We start from the raw sequence: 23,171 nt of genomic DNA, 5'->3' as shown, positions 1-23,171 counted from the left end.
GCCCAGGTAACGGCATATATATAATCGAGTGCTCTTGCACTCTGGATATAGGGAAAGTTCATTTCAGTTACTGGGGAAGCAGCCAGACGGCAGATATCGATTCCTACCCCCCGCCCTAAAGTCCGAGGTAAATAAATACAGACGTAAACAGAAGGATTTCACGTGGATTAAGTTTCGCGTCATTATACGTTTTTCGACTTCCGTCAACTGTCTCCTTGTAAAATTTATTCCACATTGTTACTAAACAAGAATGAAGTTAAATTCTATTAAGATATTTAATTTATGTGTTAGTTAAAACACACTAGGAAATGCCTTGTAACAGCCATATTTTGAAATGTGCAAAAAAAATTTCTAACGTTAATTCTTTCAGGGAAAACTTTTGATGATAGTATTATTTTTATCACATCAAATTATGTACAGTTTAAAAACACCTTAGCTTAGTAGGGTTCTAGAACTATCGAACTTTTATTCGTATTTTATACAAGAGTTATTTATTAAGTAATACAGTCAACTGTTGATAAGAATTAAGTTGCAATAAGGTCAATGGTTCAATAATTATTATATTCATGAATGTATTTTATTCATTTTCATTGCTTTAATTATTTAATTAAAGTGCTTAGTAACTAAAATGAATAAAATACACTCATGAATATAATAATTATTGAACTATTGGCCGATTTGCAACTTAATTATTATCAATAGTTGACTATATTACTTAATGCATAACAGAAAAGTAAGGGAAGTTATAACTTTTACTCCCTCCGTCTCTACAACACTTATACTAGATATGACTATGTTGCTGCTAGTTAAGCAACTTGATTATAAACCCTTAAAAATCTTTTAAAATTTAATAATGAATTTATAAACACATTTTTACGAAATAAAACATTTTTATTTTTTAATTTATTAATATATTTTTACAGTTCCAAATATGCCATACATAACATAACATACTTACATAACATAACCCTGGTAAACATAACTTAATCTCTCAGGTGGGTTAGCAGAGTACTGCGTTTAAATTAAACATAATCTAGTTGCTAAAACTAAAATAAGTACTTATCTTTAAAAAATTGAGCTGATATTTTAATTTTTTTAACCAAGTTAATTAAAAATTGATAATTCAATTAAAATTTAAATTCTGACTCAGTAATTTTAATATTACTATGAGTCGCTATGAAGATTTTAAAGATGCAATAAATGTTTGATATAATTACAAACATTTATTTACAATTATTCACATTCAGTTAATTATAGAAACATTCACGTTATTGCTAACTATTAAAAGATACGCATAAATTCAATATCATGTTGCAACTCATAAAAATTTACATTTCAGAAATTTTATAATTTTGAATTTTTTTAATATAAAATTCTTTTAAATCAACCAAATTTTTTCGAATATTTTTTTAAAATATAATTTCGTAATTTAGATATACATAATATTGGAGGTGCAGGAAAATTAGCCTTATAATTTTAATACTAAAAGAAAAGAAAAAAAACATTCACATTTTGTTGTTTGTGTATGCAGCAAAAGTTTTGTGAAAAAAATACTTTGTATCAAAAATGCCAGATACAAAGTGTGAAAAAGAAAAGAATTCGTGCCAATAAAATTTCAGAAATTTAATTTTTTTAAACTATATTATAATTATTCTTATTTAGGTTTGAGTGTTATGTTAGACTGAGTTTTTATGTTTTATTACGATCTAAAGTAACTTTTATGTAAAATTATAATATTTAATTGTTGATGGGAAAAGAAATTAAAGTAAGTTCTTCAAAAATGTTAATCTTTCAGAAGCTGATAATTTCATCGTGTATTGTGGTACATTAAAAACAACAAAATTAAAGTAATATTTAAGAAGTTATTTGAGATACACACGAAGACTAAATCAGAGAAAAAAATAATATAATTTCTTTAAATTTAAGCGCGAAATGTAAGGTGATCATTAAGTTAGAATTGTCCTTCAAAATTGGCAAGCATGGCAAATATCGAATTTTCTTAGCTTTCTTCTTGCTATCTTCTTTAGAATTTGGCACTTTTTATTTTTATTTTTAAATGAGTAAATTATGCTTGAGTGATACATGTATAACTTATAGGCTCTACTCTTGAATCCCCAGAGAAGTATTTAAGAAGTTCCCACTATAATGTTGGAGTAAGTAAAAGAGTGACGCATTTTTTTTTCATAGTGCGGGAAAATGACACTTTCCAATCTAACGTATACAGCGCTCTTTGTAACGATAAGTTGAACTACTAATTAGATTATGTGTTTATCGTATTCTTAATTATTTTTGATTCTATGCATAAGTTCTTCGAAATCGTCTGGTTATTTGATTTTAATGGTATATTATGCCTAGATATTTTGATTTAAAGGATATTGATTATTAATGAAAATAAAATAGATTCATTTCTAGTAGCTGAAATTAATTACTATTTAACTTTAATGTTTTAAATTTCTTCAATCTTGTTGCTCTTAAATTTATCATTCCGTGTTGAGTACAAGGAATTGGTTGAATACAATAAATACTTATGTACTTGCCATGCACTATTAATCCTTTTGAAATAATAAGGGAATAAATACGGAGAAAAATAAAAGAATAATAACTGCATAAATGCTTTTCGATGAACTATTAATTGTATTATCGTATCGTAATCGCTAGAAAAATATTCTATATCATCTACACAAGTTTTGAGACACCAAATTCATTTTATTTGAAAAATTACATTCTTTCACGCATTACATATTAATAATAAATTAGAAGAAAAAGCAACTGACATTTTCGATCTTAAAAAATGAGCAAGAAGAAATTGTAGAATCAAAGTATTTATTCGGAAATCAATATTTTTTTTACATATTTTTTTATTTATATTTATAAGTACTCTGTAGTGGCTGATATTTTTTTGAGAAAAAAATGTTTCCTTATCCTTTTGAGGTAATATTAGTTAAGTTACTCGTTAAAATTTTTAGAACTTGTAGATAAAACTTAGGGGGAAAACTGCTAGGAATCGCTAGTAAAGAAAATAGTCATCAGAAAAATCAAAATAGTAAGTAATAAGTGTTCAGTATCGTCTGCTTTTTCTCAGAAAAAGTTATAAATCAGACGATTTAGAAGTTTTGATTTTTTTTTTGAAACTTTTTCCGAAGTTATATAAAAATGCATTGCGAAATAGTTTTGAAATAACCATTTTCGTTCTTTACATAACGATACATTTCTCTCAAAAGTTATTTATTGGTGAGATTTAAATGTTTACATTATAACTTGGTAAATTAACATTCTTTTAAAAATGCTGCATCAGTGAAAATGTATTTAAACGAGGTCTATTTTCAACATGCTCAGATGATTTTCATTTTTGGACTGGTTTAAAGAATGCTTTAATATCTACTGTTATTGAAGATAATGTGCTGAAAAATGCATGATTAGACTTAGAGGTTATTAAAAAATGGAATCTTTATTTGACTATACAGAACTCTGGCTGTTTGAAGTATTTTTGTCATCGAAAAGCAAAAGTAAGTTTATATTTTGCATTTTTAAAAATAGTAGTTTGAAATTTTCAATTTCCATTCAAAATTATTGAACTATAACGGAATGAAAATAACAGTTAATAAATATGCCGTCTTAAATACTAGAGTTTCTGAACGTTTTGATTACATCAAATGGATATTTCAATTTTAAAATGAAATTGATAGTGATTTTCTAACTTGTTTATGCGTAAACATGGATAAAATTAAATGTACACTGAAGTTATGAAAGCCACTTGAGTGACTAAAACTATTTTGCTGGGTATATTTCGGACACTGATTTTAGCAACACTGTTTGAGAACTGAGTTTGCGAACTTTCACGCTATCATACAGTGGTCGGAACTTGGAAAAGCTGTCTAAAACCGATACTTCAATTATATTTTCTAATATTTATCAATACATAGCTTTTTGAAGTCTCTGATTTAGAATCTAATGTTAGAATTTCGATATTCAAAATAGCGGATCAAAAATAGCGAGTATAAGTGCCAAAAATTGAATATGTCTAATTAAGCATAAATAAAAAAGTTATATTTTTATTGTTCAGTATATTCAAGGATGATATGTAAATATAACTACCATGCATATATTATCTAAAATTTACAATGCATTTGGAGAGTACAATGAATAAATAAATAAAATATCAATTCTTATGCACTAATTTTAAACAAATTATTATTATTATATTTATTAAAATATTTTATTTGATTAATTAGATTTTTAATACAAAATATACAAAAAAAATACATTATATATTCCAATGAATTTAATTATTTTCTATAACTAATAGATATTCCACTATGAAATCGAGCTATTTTAACATTATTTTCAGTGAAAATGTCTTCAAAATAAGGTTCATTTTCAATATGCTCTGACGAGTTTCATTTTTTGGTAACTTTTAAGAATGATTTAATATTTTTTTTTGATTACATCAATTGAATATTTAAATTTTGAAATGAAGTTGATAGTGGTTTTCTAACATGTTCATGCGAAAACAGCGATAAAAAATTGTTTTTTTTTTTTTAATGGCGGGCATTTTGAACTATTGTCCATTGGCCTCAGAAAGCACCAGAACTGTTTACTCTCCTCTCGTTACCCAGTGTGCACCTATGGCGTAGCCACTGCTTGGAGCAGCGTCGACCACGTCACACAACCATAAACCCGTTTATAGGGCAGAGAGAGAGAGAGCGAGAGAGAGATGCTCTGAGCGGGATTCAAACCCACAACTTCTCAGTCACACCACTCGGCCACTGGTCGGGCACATTATACTAAAGTTACGAAAGCCATTTGGGCAACAGCCTGTTGAGAAGTTTGTCAGTCAAGCCAGTCTATTAATCTGTTGTGCTGATCACTATTGACTAATAATCGCTTGATTTAACATTTAGATTGATCTTCATATACTAAAATATTAAACAAGGCTAACCTTATTTTTAGAAAATTATTCAAGTAATAACTAAATATTTTTTAGTAGTATATTCAAGTAATAACTAAATATTTTTATATTTTCTAAATAACTTAATATTAACTAAAACTGCAAACACCATATTTGTTATTAGTTATCCTTAATTCAAGCGGCTATTATTTTTGAAAACGTTTTTTTTTTTCTTTTTTTTTTTTTTTTTAAGTGCTGTTTGTTTGAGCATTATAATTCAGAAATTCTATGAAAAAGTAGAAGATTGCGGCCGCAATAGTCCAGACTTTTGATGTTATCTGAAAATCCATGGACACGAAAACAACATCTTTTTATTTAACAATAAAATCATGTCTAATTTATTTTTTTTGTAATTTTTACAATAAAATTAGAAAAAAGTTACTTTATTTACTTCTTCTACATTTTAACCATGATAGGGGCAATTTCGTGCTGTCATTTTTTACTTCCCCTCATTCTGCAAAGATCATTAAGTTTCTTAATAATGATAAGGGGGAACTTATTTTCATAAATCACATTCAATTTTGCATAAAGATTGCTAATTATTTACAAGGTTAGCTTAGAATAATTATTTTAAGGATTCTGAAAACATGAAAAATTAATAACAATAATGAAAGAATAATTATTTTCGAAGTAACTCTGCTAGAAGTGTGTAACAAAAAGTCACCTTCGAAATTTGTTTTTCTAGACATGTTCCTACTTTGCATGGATGATACACTATTAATAATTCGAATATTGTGTTGAGGAATAATGTTATGTTATTTTCTATACATTTATTGGCAGAGAAGCATTAATGCTTAATACTTTTTGGCGATTTTATTTTATGGTTTTTTTGCCAACTTTTCTTGAATTTCGACTACTGAACAGAACAACTACTGTTCAGTTCCATGTTTTAGTGAAGTTTTTTTTTATTTTTTTTTATCATGTATTTTAAGTCAGTGTGTGTTTTAAAGGTAACTTCATAAACCTTAACTTTAAACCATAAATTTGTATATTTAATAACATAAATTACCCAAATTAAAAATGTAATTTCGAGCAGTAATTTTATGGTTGAATTATTGCATTGATATTATTTCTATTTTGATTTTTTTTCTATATTTTTCACCTCATTGTTGTTTCCTCTAAAGGCAACCAGAAATTTTTTTTTCAAAAAATATCTATGCATGTAAATCTATGTAAATGTATATCTATGCATGTATGCAGGTATCGTTGTTATTATATAGCCGGTAGTAATCGGTTAAAGACGCTATACTTTTCTGCTTAAACTTGTTAACTAAAATTCAATTATTAAATCAAACATCTTAAACCTATTGTTAATTAAATACCAGTGAAACACTAAAAGTGTAAGAGAAATATTTCTCGTAGTTTTAATTTGGGCATAATGTGTACATTTGTTTAAGCCTTTTTATTACCTCATTATTAGCCAACATAAGCCTGAAATTGAATTATTACTGCTTACTTTAGTTACCGATATTGAGGGGGTAACTCTTATGTGAATCCCCATCCCAATCAGCAATTTTCTATAAAATAGTTGTTTAAAATTTTTTTTTCGATACTTCCATAGCGAAAAACTGTTTAAAATATTTAATTTGAACAATTTACATCGCATTAAGAAGTACCATTAAGTTAAAAAAAGTTTTTTTCCCCTTGTTAAGTCTTTTAGTTAACTTCTTAGTTTTGTTAACTTCTACAAAGTATTTTTGCACCTATGTAATTGAAAACAATTTTAGAATAAAGTAATGATTAAGAAAATTTACAGAAACGTTATATAGGGTCCTTATAAAAATGTTTTAAAAATGTTTTACTTTTATGTACTTTTGTACTTTTGACGAATAAATGCTACATTTCAAAGTAAGTGAGACTTTTTAAGGAATAAGAATAAAGAAATAAAATGAAAGGGGTTTTGTTATATTTGTATTTGTTGCGTTTTCTTTTAATTAAAAATGTGCAGTTTTTATTAAATCATAACAATAAAATATAGTGTATAGCAAAATTTTGGTACCTTTTATGACTAATATTAAATTGAAGGAAAAGTTTTTACTTAGGTACTGAAAATATGCTGACAAGTATCACACATTAAACCTGCAAATTAAATTTAATTAAAAATCAAATTGCTATCTAAAACTGATATGATGACGCATTACTACAGGAAAAATATATCTTATTTGATTTTTAACATCTCAAAAGGTTTAAAAAAGCCAAAACACGATTTTTTTAATATTTTTATTTTGTTTCAATTCTATTAACTTTACAACTGAAATAAAGATTTTATTAAGTGTGCACTAATTTTTTTTAAAATCAAATTGCTAATTAAACAAGTTCGGACAAATTTAATTTTAATGAATAATTTTTAATGAAGTAAATATAAGCCGTGAACTTTGCCGACTAAGGTCTCTACACAAGGTATTTCGATGTTTTATTAAATTTTAGTGCTGGGTCACTTCAGGGTCAGATTGCGAGTATGGGGCCTAAAAGGCACTTGAGTAATGAGCCCTTAAAAATGATCTATTTTCGGCTTAATAACTATAACTTTGTTCGATTTTCTGTCATTTGATTTGCGAAATTTACTGGGAATTTCAAACGTTTTTTAACAAGCTAGATATTTTGTTCCATTTCTATAAACCTTCTTTTTTAACCGACGTGATAATTTAGTAAATTTTCTGTTTTAGAAAATTAAATTTGTTGGAACAAATTATAGAATTACATTTATTTATGCAAAACAGCATTATCTATAATATACCTACATGACAGGAAACAAATGTGTATTTTTGTTCTATAATTCGTAAATTCAAAGTTCAAATGTCATTTTGCCCTGATATGTATTTCTTTTATTTTTTCTTCCATTTTTTTGATGGATCTCTTTCATTCATAAATTTATCAGGAGCGGCCTCAAGCTGTTTACACCGACATTACACTTGCACTAGGATGCGATTTTGTTCCATGAAGTAATTTAAATAGAGACATGTGTTTAGGTCTTAATTCGGATTCATTGTATAAAGTTCTACAAAAATTTACCGTGGTAAGAATAGAAAAACAACTTTAAATATATTCTAAAACTGCACTAAATTTTTTCAACATCCTTTTCATTAAAAAGAAATATGATTTCCTAGGGCCACACTTAATGGAGTGTTCAGCGTATTAGCAGGGGCCTAAAGGGCGTATGCAGTTTAAGATCTATAGCCAGCCTGATCCTAGGTCACATTTTATGGATCGCATCTTTCATTTAGACTTACATTTTTTTCAAAATGTTGCACTGTATACTATTTTTAAATTTTGTGCAACTCGTTTTTATTTTAGTAGAATATATTTTACCAAATAGCAGTTATTTTAAAATGTTTGCTTTACTAAACGGGGGGAAAACGGAAACAAGCAAATGGTTTCTAGTAAACAGAGAAACCACTAAATATAGGGCACGAAAACTGCAGATTGAGAATTAAATCCTTTTTATGTTCATCCGATGAAGAATATATTAATCACTTTTAGCCATTACTACCTCATGTTAATATACAAAATGAATCTGCTGCCTGCGTAGATGTGTTGCCCAACACAAAATATCAGATAAAAAAATGAGACATTTTTCATACACGAGGTTTTCATCATAATTTTCTCTTAATTGCAGCGGTCTAATTAAAAGGACAAGGCTAAAGTTATCAGTGTTATGACTTATGCTTGATGTGGATTCATTTCTGCAAGGATAACTCAATCAAATATAGACAGGCTCTACATCAAACGTGCTGGCCTTATGTAACAAAAATATAGTTCCGATACAGTCAGTCGTACATAAATAGTAGCTTTGTGACGGCACGTCAAATATAATAAGACACAAGTTTGGCACAGATGTTACATCTGCATTATGGCATTATAAGGAATATGTTCCGGCCATTACGCTCAAATTAAGCGGAAAAAATTTAGCTAAAAAAATTCATTTTAAAAAAAGAAGGAAAAAAATCATCATCAATCTCCCAATTTCTTATAATAAATTAAATTTTCTTTTCTTTTAATTTTTAATACATTATTTTCTCCCAAACAGTTTCAAAAATATAACAATTAGATGAATCGAGGAAATACTTTACTGTTGCTTACGTACTAACAGTTACGTAAAAACTATCATGAATGTCTCACTTTCTTACATGAAATTAAATTTTCTTTCCTTTTCATTTTTAGTAATTAATATGGTCCAAAGAGCTCCAAAAGTGAAGCAGTTACGTTAATAACTGCCATCTATTATAAGAACGCGTACAATTGTCTGTAAGTAAAACATCTCGCCTCTGTCTTAATTTCTTATATTTCAAATAAAATTGCCTTTCTTTATCAGTGTTATGTTATTAAAATATCATTTAAACTGTTCCTAAAATATAACTACAAGTGAAAACTATTAAACCAACTACTATTTAACCAACATCTTAAACTAAATTGTTTTTCTTTACCAGTGTTAGAAAAATATCTTTGAAAAAATTCAAAATATAACTGTTACTTTAAATGACGATCGTTTATTATACGGAATGCGTACAGTTGTCTATAAGTAATAGATCAGTTTTGTTTCAACACCTTAAATCAATTTGGAAGACAATTTAAACGATTGAGAGCAACAAATTCTTTAAATAGTCCTTCTTTATCAATGCTAGTAAAATATCCTCGAAACGGTTCTAAAAATATACCTGTTATATTAATCACCGTTCGTCTCTAAAGGCAAGTAAGATATCACCTATGTCTTAGTGCACTAAATCAAAATAAATTGTCCTTTTTTTTTATCAGTGTTAGTAAAATATCTTCAAAATAGTTCTAAAACTTTATTTGCTATGTTAAATAACAAGTGTATATCTCTAAAAAGAACGTTTGCACTTGTTAGCAAGTAAGATACCACATATGGCTCAACACGTAAGAGCAAATTAAATTATCTCTCATATCAGGGTCAGTAAAATATTTTGGAAACCGTTCCAAAAATGTAACTGTTTCCTTAAATAACACTCATCTCTAAGCAGGATGAATACAGTGGTCTCTAAATAAATTATTATTTTTGTTTCAAGATCCTAATTCAACTTAAAAGATAATTTAAACAATTGAGAGCTATCGATCCTCTCCCAGATAGCAATATAAGGTTTTTTTCACCCAACAAAAACCTTTTCATGTAAACCTGAAAAGGGTTTTTATACGGTTTACATGTAAACTCTCTAACCTTAAAACGAGGTCTGCGACAATCTGCTCTATTCTACGCACATTACCCTAATCCAAAACCTTGGAAAAAAACCTTCTACATAACAACCATAAAACGAGGTTGTCTTAAGGTTTTCAAGCGGAAAAAAAACCTTGAATAAAGCTAGTTCTAAGATGAAAATCATCTTAAATCTACGTAATTATAAGGTTTTCGTTTGCAGCGTTTCGTATGCTCAGCTAAAATCTACCTTGTCATGAGATTTTCATTGACAATGCAATTTAATACTATTGCTAGTGTACGTCAGCTAAAACGTCATTCTGAACGTGATGTCATCTCTCCCACGATTGTATGACAGCGCGTTTTATTATTTGTTTTATATTTTTCTTCTTATAGCTTCTCAGTCCGAGGTAAATTCTCCTTTCCATCAATTTTGCTTGATTATTTTGGGGGAAATAGTCATTTTTAATCAGTCTAACTTACTTTGCTGTAAGAACTGAGCGAAAAAATTCCAAATATTTCTTCTTTGAGCTAAAAAAGAATGTTTGCATATTTCCCTACGTATAAGAAATTTCCTTGTTCATGAAGTTTATAAATATTGTTTTTATATTTAAATTTTAAACTCACTTCTTTAATACTGATTTTTATTTTAAAGTTCCTGTTAAAATTGATAATCACCAGGAAGTCATTAAAAATGATAAAAATTAAGATTTAAATGCTAAAATAGTTCAAATTTTTGTTCAACAAAATAAGAATGTTAAAAATATTTGAATTTTTTTTTTCTGCAACGCTTATATTTTAAATCAATAAATTGGACACCCAGAAAAATTACCTTAATTTTTAAGTATATAACAGGATAAAACAAAATTTAAACATTTAATTCATAGTGCTAACAACTGGCATTAATATTATTTTCTTTGATATTATGGAAAAGCATTTTTTTTTTGTCTAGATAAATGGGACACTTCTTAAAATATTATCTATAGAAAATAAAAGCCAGTTTTTATATTTTGTAGCTCAAATAGGTTAAAAATTTCTCAAAAACAATTGGATTTCAACTGTAGAAAATACAATAGCAATAAATAGATTTTTAAACAAATATTTATTCCATAAATAATTGTTGTATCAAATAAAAAATGACACATCAATATAAAAATAAAAAATATGTCGAAGCAAAAATAAAAAATGAAGTTGTCAAACATTCAGAACATTCAGCAACTGAGGTTATTCCAGCTCTCGTTTCCCTGAAAAATAAAATGGGAAAATTTACATCAGTGGAATTGAAACTACACTGTAAAAACAAACAGAAACCCTGTATTAATCATATTATCGAAGATCTCTGATTAGTAGAAAATTTCTTCGTGCTACTGGAAAAAAAAATAGTAAATGAATTTTTTTGAAACAAAAACTGTTAAAAAAATCTTTGTAAATAAGATTTTTTCTTCCTGCATATCAGATCATACACAGTTCGGTAAAAGTCTGTACAGTTGATATCTAAAATTTTTATTTTGATTGTGGATCAAGAGATGGTGTTTACCATAGAAATTAGAATTGTGGTTGTCTTGTCATCTCATGAGAAGCGAGAGAACTTCATGCCCATTATGTGTGTTGATCATTGTAAGGGTTGTGGAAAACAGGTTTCGTTGTTCTCTGGCTTGAGCTGAACTTGTTGAATATAATGTTTGTTGTTATTTCGATATCAAAGTTTTTAGTCGTCGAAGAGTAAAGACTTTGAACAAACCAAATAAATATGCATAATAATTCAGATCAAAACATTTTACAGTAATTTTTTTTTTTGTAATTTGAAAAAAAAAAGGTAATTTTTTTAAAGAAATATCTATAGGAAAACTACAAAAATCTTTTTTAACAGATTTTTTTAGTGAAATACGAGGAAAAAAAACAATTGCACCAGAATCTGTCTATGAAGTTATACTGTGACTCCGTTAATAATTTAAACATGAAACTAATCAATAAAAATAAATAAAAGTATTCGCGCATCCTGTCCATATACAATAAAATAATAAGTCTACCCCTGAGTTTGTTTGCGTGCCTACTTGTAAGCATTTCAGAGCTACAGAATTTAGTTTGATTTCAAATTTCCACATGAATTCGCTAAATTCATAGAGTAATTTTTAAAATTTTGATCGGATTTCATTTTACAGTAAATTTAAGATTTTCAAATATTTTTATAAGATTATCATTTAACTGTTATTGGAATTTTTATATTAATTTAAATGTAATATCACACATAATTAATAAATAATAGCAGGTATTTTTATTACCATTAATGAATTATTAACAATGAAAAAAAATTTCTTAAAAGTATATATTTTTAAACGTCACTACAAAAAGATTTTACACAAATAAAACTCTTCATTTTTTTTTCTTCATAATTTATAATTGCCAATAATTTAAAATATCAACTACAAGTTTCTTTTTATATATAAAGAAAAATATTTATTAATGAACTAAAATTATATATTAATGTACTATTAAATTTATCTGCTCAATAATATTTTAAAAACAAAATAAAACATACCTTCTCCTTTTTCTAAATTTGGCTTGTGAAAGTCAGTCACTTAAGGCTTCTTTAAAATAGTTTTCTTTAAATGTATCAAAAGACTGGATGCAAACATCTAAAAAAAGTGAATAAATGAATAAATGCGAATGAAATTTTATAATTCTTCTGTGTATATATATATATATATATATATATTATTAGTTACCTCTAATCATCTTGTAAATGTCAGTCTTTTCAAAAGAGTTTTTCAATTGTCCACTTTACTTTTTCCAGTTAAACTGTAGCAGATGGCCACCTCATCTGTTATTAACCTTCTAAGAAGATTTGCCACAAAGGCCATACAGTCTTTACCATGGCAGCTAAACATGAAATCTTTCTAAAAAATATAAAACATTTTTAATTCTTTCATTTTCTGATGGAAATCCAATTTTTTTTTTCTTGTTCAATGAAAAAGTTGTGTATTGAGTAGAAATTTCCGTACGAAATTACAAAAATGTGAAACGCTCAGTCGGATTAAGAAATTTTTTAAAGTTCTTAATTGATATAGAAAAACAAGCAATTTTTCAAACAAAATTACTTAAGTGAATAGCGTTGGGTAGAGGACTCAAGAATTGCCCTTCAATTTACAAAAAAGAAAATCTTTGACACTTTTTTAATTTTAGAAAAAAATTCAACATTGTACCAGATAATTAGCGTAGAAATATAACGTTAAATCTCGTTTTATTTTAAAATTTTGTTTTTTCTTCAAAAATACAGGAAACAATTGACAATTTTTCAGAATCAGATGGTCAAATAAAATTTTAATGTATTTAAATGAATATGAAAACAGGGCATTAAATTGCAGATTACAGACAAATTCAATACTATCTAATACTTAGATACAGTTGGGGTTATCCGTGGTATTTTACTAATGATCGCAGAAACTGTTCCTGACTGAGTATTTTATTACACGGTAATGATTAGTGGTTTATAATAACAGAGTATTATTATGAACCACTTAAAACAGGATTAAAAAGGGTAGTTCCCTAAAATAATAAATCTGTTGTTCTAAACCAGGGGTTTCCAACTTAGATGAGGCCGGGGGCCACAATTAAAAACACAAATGGCGGGCCGCAACTTTATCAAAATTTTATACAGGACTCTTTTATGTTTGAAGGAACATTAAATATTTCTGTCAGATTTTTACCAAGCTGTACAAAACAAAACTATTGAATTACAAATTAAAATAAGAAGTAGATTTTTAAAAATATCAAACTGCATATTAAATGATTCGGGCTACAATAACTTTAATGTGCAGCTATGTATTAAACAATTGATGTGCAACAGATATCAAGTTGTTAAGACATAAAACTTATACAGTAGCACACAAAATGTTCAATGAGAAAATTGAGGTTTGTCTACTGCAATCACCTGATAATAGATATTTGCATTTTAAATTTAAAATTTATAAATGTGTGCGTAAATATTTTCGCCGAAATTGAGTGGTTTCAAAAAGTTAAAACGGAGAATTTCTTCGAGAAAATTTCTGATACATACATGTTAAATTATATTCACAAAATACAAAAAAAAAAAAAAATAAAAATAAAAAAGAGCAACATTCACGATTATTTTTGTATTTGAATAAATATTTTCTTGAATGCAAAACCTGAGAAATAAATATTTTTGCACCGCTGGTATGTAAAATTTCATTGAAACGAAGAAATTAGGTTTTTGTTAACGAGAAAAGTATTCTAAACCCATACAGATTTTGTACGAAAATTTCCCACAAAAAAAAATAACAACTAATATATTTTAGTTCCCGGGCCACGAAAAAAGGCTTCGCGGGACGGATGCGGCCCCCGGGCCGCCAGTTGGAAACCGCTGCTCTAAACCGTGACCCAAACTTGGTTCAAGGGCCTTATCTTAAATATCCTAATTTATTATTGTAGACTACATTTTAAATTATAAAACCAGACAACAATAAAAAAGTGTTTCGTTGAAAAAACATGCCTCCTTTTAGTAGGATTTCAATTCCTGCCTTTAAATTGGTTGTCGTCACAATATTAAAAATATGGTTCCAATAGTTTAGGTAGGAGAGGGATCGAAAGTTTGGGTCAACCTTTAATGTCAATTTAATTCTTTGCGTATTTCACGTTCAAATAAATCTAAACTTTTTTCGCAAAATTATAAAAGTAATTAATTTAAGCGACGGTGTGCATGCATCCCGATAAGACGTTTAGTCTGAATTCGCGCACTAGCTAGTCGGGAAGGGGTTAACATTTCGATTTATGATGACTTCCTATCAGCCAATAATGTGGCAATAAATTGTGCTAATAGTGGACAGAAAGCGATTAAAATATGTTTTGACATATAGCACAGAGTTCCAATTCTAAATTGAACATTCCTGCTACTAGAAAAAAAAGTCACATTTTCGATAGAAGATTATTCCTATAAGCAATAAATTCTACTTATAGTGGTTAGAAAACGAATAAAACACATATTATTCTGTCTAGAAATTAATGAGCTTAAGCTAATTGGAAAGTTACCGAAATTTAAATTGCAATCTTCTAGCCTTAAATAAACTCGAAAGTGCGCGAAGAAAGCATTATAAATGCTACGTTTGGCAAAACTCAGATTCAAACACACACAGTAATACACAGTTTGGATTTTAAAATCCTGATAAGTAGTCTGAAGCGTCATAAAAATTTTAATATGAATAAATCTCCAATTTGGGAAATATAATTTTTATTAGTTGAGCTATATTTTCATATTAATGCAAGTTTAATTAACGCTAGTATTAATTTATTTTTTAATAGTTATTTAAATTGTACTTTTTGCTTTTTTTTTGGCAATGTCTCTGGAACTATTTACATGAATCTTCAGGCAACGCGTACATCCAAAAAAAATTAATGTCAAATAATAATAAGAGTAATAAATTAAAATATTGATAGTTAAATTTAAATTATAGTTTCAGTGTTTACTTAAAATTTATTGAAATTAAGAAGAGAGCATAATAATCAATGTCCCTTAGGTTGTGTCGTCCCAAGCATAAATTTAAGTTTTAGATTTCTAAGTTAGATGGTAATATTAATTGATAATCTTAAAAAAAATAACAATACGTAAATTAAATAATTAATAATGAAAATGAAATACAATCTAACGGTGTACCTACTTTTTTTGTTGAAAGGAAAATCGAATATCTTTAACTTGAAACAATATAACAGAATGTCAATAAAACTTAAACTCCAATTTCAATTTTAATTGCGAAAGCAAACTCCAAGAGTGATAATGATCACCAGCAGTAATATTAGTGCTTTGTTGCGCATGACGTAAGTTTTTAAGACAGTATTATTGGATGGAGGGGAATCAGGTTTACAATAATTTTCTAATGTTAAATTTAGTGAGATTGTTTCTTTTTTCTTTTTATTATTATTTTTAATCGAATGAGAATTTTGAAGTTTGAACATAAAGTATTGCCTTAAAGTTTCAGTACAGCAGGGCTAATAGAAGTTTTTCTAGTTTTTTAAAGAACTTTTTTTCAAAGTTTATTTATTGCTTTTCCGTTTTCATTTTATGTATTTTAGATATATAGTTGTTAGCTAATACAAATAAGACGTTAAAAGGAAAAGTAGAGATTTAAAAGACCAGATTTTTTAAACGACTTGAGTAAAATTTAATTAAGCTGACTTTTAGCCTCCCCTCCTCCTTTAGAAAAACGTGTTTTTTCTTATATCACTTCCTTTTACATTTTAATACTAATTTTTTATTTTCAACAGTGTTTTGTTGAAAATGCATATAAAAAAAATTTTCACTCTGAAAAACTGATGCAAATTATCAGCAATGGTTAAACATTTACGTACCTGTTAACTCATAAACTTTTTAGAGAAAGCATTTTACTGTAGTTGCAAATTGTTTGATTGTCAGTTTGACAAATTTATTTCAAAATTATATGTAAAATCTCTACGTACAAATAACATATCTACAAGACTTGATTGTAATTGAATAATACCAAAACTAAACATTCAAACAATTATTTATTTACACCTCATATAAATGATATTAAATACAGTTCTTCATGCCTGAAACCTTTTAATTTTGAACCCAATCTAGGAGACAATGGAATACATTTGTCAAGTATTAAGACCATCTTGTGCTTTTATGAAAATTTGTTTCGATAAAATTTCACCACATTTGCGTTCAGGAAATCTCTTACTGTTAGCCCGACGTCAAAGGGATCTCTCACACCAGGATGAGTTGGCCGCTTGCGTCATTTTTTGTCGCTGCTGGTAGACTGTGGCTGACCATCAGTTAGTTATATACAATTCAACTAGTCGCTGTCCAGAATTAGGTGTCGATTACAATTGTAATTTATTCTAAATAATGATTGAACAAAAATAAATTACTAGAAATCAAAAACGATTACAAGCATTAATTACATTAGAAAAATGCTAATACAATTTAATTAGCTATTTTGTTTTCGATAAAGAAAAGAAATTCTTGAATATAATTTTATACATAAATAAATTTTATTCTTCAAAAATAAAATAATCAGCATTTATAACTTTTTAATTTCACGGTTAAATTGTAAATAAAGTACTAAAAATAAAAACACTATATGAATAAAAAATAAGATTTATAAATATACAGATACATCCACTAATGCACTTAATATATTTTTAACTCTACCAAGTGAAATAGAGTTGAAAAATTCAACCTTATAACATTGATCGCAAAAACTGCAATTGATATTATTGAAATTTTATACAGTGTGCAAAAATTTAACGGACCATCCTGAATAACTTTTTATCTAATGATCAGATCTTCACGTTCTAGGACTATAACCTCAAAAATGCTTATTACTTAGTGCAGACGATATTTTAAGTTACGAAATCAGACAAAAATCGTACTTTCTCTAAATAATTTCTTTTTCTCTCCAACTGATTTAGATTTCTGACCCCCAAAATCTAGAGGTTAGCCGCAATCAAGGAAATATGGTCTAAATAGTTTGGCCAGGAGCTCGGTCCAACAGTTGATTCCCATAATGTTAATTTTACTTTTTGCGTATTTCACCATATTTCAAGAGCTTTTTAAGCGAATTGAAAAATATTTGCACACAATTATGAAATTCGTTTATCCATTATGTTATGGAAGAAGTATATTTTAGCAAATATTTTTATTATTATTTTATAAAGTAATAGTCGGAAAAATTTTAAATTATGAGGTATGTATTTTTTTACATCCTTTAGAAATAGGTAATTTTACATGGCAAAATATAAAATTTGAGCAAAATCGGTTAAATTGTTTCTGAGAAATCGAATTTTAAATATACGCAGGAACAATTCAACCGATTTAACTCAACTTTGTGTTTTGCCATGCAAAATTACCTACATTAAAATTTAATAAGAAGTTGTATGCCTTACAATTCAAAATTTTTCCAGCTATTATTTAATAACATAATAAGAAATAATAAATGCCTACGAAAAATAATTTGTTGCGTGTAATTATCTTTAGAATAACGAATTTTTAAATTCTGTTCAAAATTTTTCAACTTGTTTAAAAAGATCTGGATATATCGCGAAAGACGCAAAAAGTAAAATTACAATTAAGGGATCCAAACTTTGGATCGCTCTCCTGATCAAACAATGTGGACCATATTCCCCAGACTGCGGCAACCCACTATATTTTGGGGGTTCAAAATCTAAATGCGTCTGAAAAAAGGTATGTTTATTCAGAGAAAGTAAAATTTTGCGCCTGATTTCGTAAGTTAAAATATCGTCTGCATTAATTAGCCTATGCCATCCCTTCGAACCATTAAAATTGAGTCACAAAACGTGAAGATCCGGTCATTAGATCAAAATTTATTCAGGGAGGTCTGTTTCTTATTTTGCACACTATACAGTGAGTTTTGTGCGCAAAAAGTTTTTAAATTCACTCCTAAGATATGATGAAATAAAGCTATGGGTCTAGGCTTTGAATCTACCCAGCTTTAGAGCAGGTACCAGCTTGTCGTGGAAATAAAAACGGAAGGTGCGCGATGCTGATTTTATAGTCACCATCACGCCGTTAGTCACAAATCGTGGACCATCTAGTTCACAAGGGACTGTTGGGCGAATTTTTTGTATATTTTTTGTATCGAATATTTTAAATAAAATTCTCTTGGTGCGGATATTTTAGTGCTATACCATAATTAGGTCTGCAATGAGGTAAAATAAACGAGAATAGGCCACACATTTTAAAGGAACCGCAACGCATAGGACCCCTAAAGACAATTTTTAAAAAGAATTTAAATTTCTGAAGAAAAAAAATATTGAAGATCAAAATGAAATTTTTTTAAATTTTATTCATTTTTAATGTGATTATTCGAATGAAAAGTTTCGAAAAATTAACGTTAACTTTTATTTGTTGGGTTCACATTTTCTTAAAAAAGCAAAACTCGAAAACTGCTAAAGTATTTCTCATTATAACAGGAAGACGGTAAAGCCCTTGACTTGATATGATTCAGACTCAACAGAAATGTTTTCCCAACTTTTTAAATCTAAACCGTGACTACAAGAAAACTTTAAAAAAAGGTTTTCGCTGCATACTTTCGCAGACCTTAGAAAACAATCCAAAAACATGGTCTTATACTAGTTTATTTGCTTTCCCTAAAATGAGGTTTTTTGCAAAATATTTTCTAATTATTTATTAATATTTTCGCTGGAAAGGTTAATATTTGCCTTATTTTCTTTCCTTGGAAAAAGGTTTCAGCTTTATATTTCTGCTGACCTTATCATGACAACGAACAAAAATGAAAATATTAAGGTTTGCCATTTGCTTATTTTTTAGCCTAAGTAACAATGTTTTTTAAAAAAGCTTTAAAAATCATTTAGTTTTCCTTTTAGGAAAAAAGGTTGGAAATTGCAATATTTTTGCTTTATTGGAAAAAGGTTTTTACTGCAAACCTTTTCGTGACAATGAAAATAAAGTTAAAACACAACGTTGTCGTAAGGTTACATGCTTTCTGGGTCTGAATTGTCCTTTATTATTAGTGCTAGGGAAATATCCTCCAAACATTTCCAAAAAATGTATGATAACTAACAATCTCTAAAAAGAACGAGTACTGTTGTCTGCAAGTGAAATATAACCTATATCTAAGACTGAAATCAAATTAAATTACCTTTCTTTTTTATTAGTGTTAGTAAAATATTTTCGAAGTTGTTCCAAAAATATGACCGTTACATTAAATAGCAACGGATCATCTCTAAATAGAACGTTTACAGTTGTCGTCTGCAAGTGAGAAATCAGCCAACTTCTTAAACGACATTAAATTGTCTTTCCTTATCAGTGTCACTGTTAGGAAAACGTAGTTTTACAAAAGACGCTCTTGTAGAATAAAGGTTTGGTTTTCGTGGAAGAAAATATATAAATATTGGATGACGCTGATTTCCGCTTCCTGCATTCATCCGCCATAGCCTTTGGGTGATGGGACATCATATCGAGCATTAAAGAAGACCTTCTGGACTCTAAATAGGCGCACAAACTAATAAAGAAGAGTGATTTGCTCCACCTTCTATTAATCTTCTTTTGATTTATCAAGGACTCTGATCCGCAATTATGCATTCTAATGACGCAGCTTGGAAGGCAAGGTGAACAAGGAGAACTTGGAATTCCGTTCCAGAAAACGATTATAATAGATGTATTTAAATTTCTTTTAATTTTTTTTGTAAGAAATAATTCTTTGAGGATGGTTCTGCGGTTAAAAAATACATATTAAATACTTTAAAAAAATCATTTTTTCCGAACATGAAGCTTATTGTTTTAAAATTTTTTAAAGGTTAGTAAGTAGTTAATATTTCATTTAAAATCTCCTATTTTTATGACACATTAATCTGATTATCCCTTATTTGAAAGTAATAAAAAATTTATTTTCATCTAATATCGTTTAAGGGATGGAATTTTCAGCAATAATTTCTGATTTATAACCAAATAAAACCAAGTTTTGATATCGCTAATCCCCATAATGATTTCAATTCGCTCGCGTATTAGGAAAAGCTGTGAAAAATGCGTTATTAAAAGGACAATATTTATGAATTGCAATAAAACTTAATTGAAATTATCCCAAACATTTTATAAAATATATTCCTGACCGATATCAGGAATGATAAATAAGGCAAAAATAGTTAGTTAACAATAATGAAGTCAAGTTACTATTTATTGAGTATAATTTTTCCTGAAAATCAATATATATGCATTTACTGAATTTCCATGCATTTGCAGAAAAATTCTGCAGTTTATAGTAGTAATAAATCTAATATCTTCATGCTGGATTTTCTTTTGCTATTTAATAACGGAACTGATATTGATGAGGACAAAGAAGTAAAGGCGATTGTTGTGCGATGCTGAATACATTACTGTTGTTATAATGACAGTAACAAAATTGTGAGACCTTAATCTCCACCATTCCTAGACCCACAATGGGTTGTTGCGGGAATGTTTTATATTAGTATCAGAATTAATGAAAAAAAGTAGTTTAGTAGTTATAAGAATTTTGTTTTACTTATATCCAAGAATGCATTTTTTTCTTTATCCATCAAAATGGTACTCTTCACAAAACAGTGTGGTTTCATACTTTCTCAAGACAGTTTATTCATACTTTTTTAAGAGTGCTAATATTAAAAACCATTTACTATAATAAAATTTCTTAATTATTTCAATGCTAAAAATATAATTTAAGACTTTTTAACAGTTTTTGTAATGCAAAATACTTTTACTTTTTTTTTCTAATATGCTATGATTTACCTCTATTTGTCTACTTTTACCTACATGAACCAATACGTTGAACGTTTATATCAACAGTAACAACAATTTAAGTACATGTTGAACTCGTTTATTTCATGCCTTCATTTAACACTCTCTGGTTTAACGAATAAATTTTTTTCAAAATGGCAAGTTTAATGTAAAAAAGCGTGCATAAAACACTGTTATTACGAACATTAGTCCGAAATTAGAGCAAAATTTCTTTTAAACTTTTTTAAAATTATTTTATTGAATTCCATAGAAAATAATCTTGGACTATCCATAATAGAATTTAAAAAATGTTTCAGTCTAATTTGAACTGATGAATTAGAATTGATTTGTTTTTGATCAAATGTTTGTAAAATGCAGAATCTGTCTGCGATGGAAAAAAGTAAATAAATAAATCACCCCCTTTCACATCGAAAAAACTGGAGTTACCGGCTAATTGTAAATCTTTCTGCAATCAATTGGTGTTGATGTACTAAACGTTGAACAGCACGAAAAGGAAAAAATAAAAACTAACACCAGAATAATTTTTAATAATGAACGTATCTTCGATTGCTAAAACTCAATCATAATGGTTTGAGAGCCTCACCTTAAATATACTAATTAGGTTCTTGCAATTCGAGAAGAAGACGATCACTGATACACAGGCACGCGATCTATGGCCTCAGCAACAGCTGATAGTTTATAAACAAGATGGCGTGTTAAAGGCGATTTAAGATTCTCCACTTAAGTTGGAATGCTAATTAACGTGAAGTTAATTATACACAATTCCATATAATACATCGAATTTGCTAAAATATAATCCTTTTTCGTTTACGTCCTTAACTTAACTCTGATTTAATATTTGTTTAAGTATTTTATTGTAACCGTGATATATTTTTGTTTTGTGCACCTGGCAACTTCGATGCATAATTAGTTTATGTTCTACACGGTTACGTGTCTGTGTTCGTGTTAATGAAGAAATATAGAGTGAAAGAATTGAAATCTTGGCGAAAGAATCATCGTGAAAGAATATAGAATGAGTCACTGGAAAGAATTGTTGACATAGCGAGATTGGCTTACTCGCAATAGTATGGAAAGAACAGTTGCTAGCGTAAACAAATGCTGCGTTTCAAGAACCACTCAGGATCGAGATAATCACACTAAGTAACTTATAGGTATCCCATTAAGTGCAAACGATATTTTATAGCACAAAATTAGATAAAAAAATGTACTTTCTATAAATAAAATTTTTTTTTCTTCTGTGGATTAAGGTTCATGATACTCAAATTATAGGAGAGGGTAGCCGCAATAAAATGTGGTCCCTTTAGTTTCGGCAGGAAAAGCTTTGGAACTCTACTCTTAATTTCCTTTTAGCTTACTTTGCCATAACTCTTGAACGCTTTAAAAGAATCGAAATTTTTTTTTTGTAAAATTATTTATAATATTTTATTATTCAATATACTAATATACAAAAAGTAGTAGCAAAGTATACAAATTTTTACATATAGTTTAATCAACGTAATTCTAAATGAAAAAAATCCAAAATTTGAAGCAAATAGGTTTTATAGTTTTTGAGAGATGAAAAAATTTAAAGATAACACGTCTTTCAGGAGGAAAAATACGCAAAAACTGAAATTAAATCAAATCGGTCTTAACTTTCGACAGATTTTTCATTTCAACTGTTGGAGCCATATGTTCCAGATTGCAGCTGCCATCCAAATTCATCGAAAAAAAATTATGCTAATTCAGAGAAAGTATGTTTTTGTGTCTGATTTCGTAACTTAATATATCGTCTGCTCAAATTGATTTGC

At 28.0% G+C, this 23,171-nt stretch overlaps 1 long non-coding RNA gene across 1 annotated transcript; it reads right to left on the bottom strand.

Annotated features, from left to right (window-relative positions):
• Window positions 1–11,216: 11,216 nt before the first annotated feature.
• Window positions 11,217–18,012, bottom strand: LOC147813804 (uncharacterized). Its single transcript, XR_015432555.1, has 4 exons — window positions 15,770–18,012; window positions 12,824–12,994; window positions 12,637–12,733; window positions 11,217–11,341 (listed from the first exon to the last, which is right to left on the bottom strand). It is a non-coding gene; the product is annotated as an uncharacterized LOC147813804 (long non-coding RNA).
• Window positions 18,013–23,171: the final 5,159 nt, after the last annotated feature.

This window comes from Parasteatoda tepidariorum, chromosome 3, assembly GCF_982258835.1.
Source record: "Parasteatoda tepidariorum strain Cologne lab strain chromosome 3, Ptep-v5.0, whole genome shotgun sequence".
In the NCBI taxonomy this organism is placed as follows: Eukaryota; Metazoa; Arthropoda; class Arachnida; order Araneae; family Theridiidae; genus Parasteatoda; species Parasteatoda tepidariorum.
Note: the sequence above shows the minus strand (reverse complement) of the source record. Positions and strands in the feature narration are given on the sequence as shown.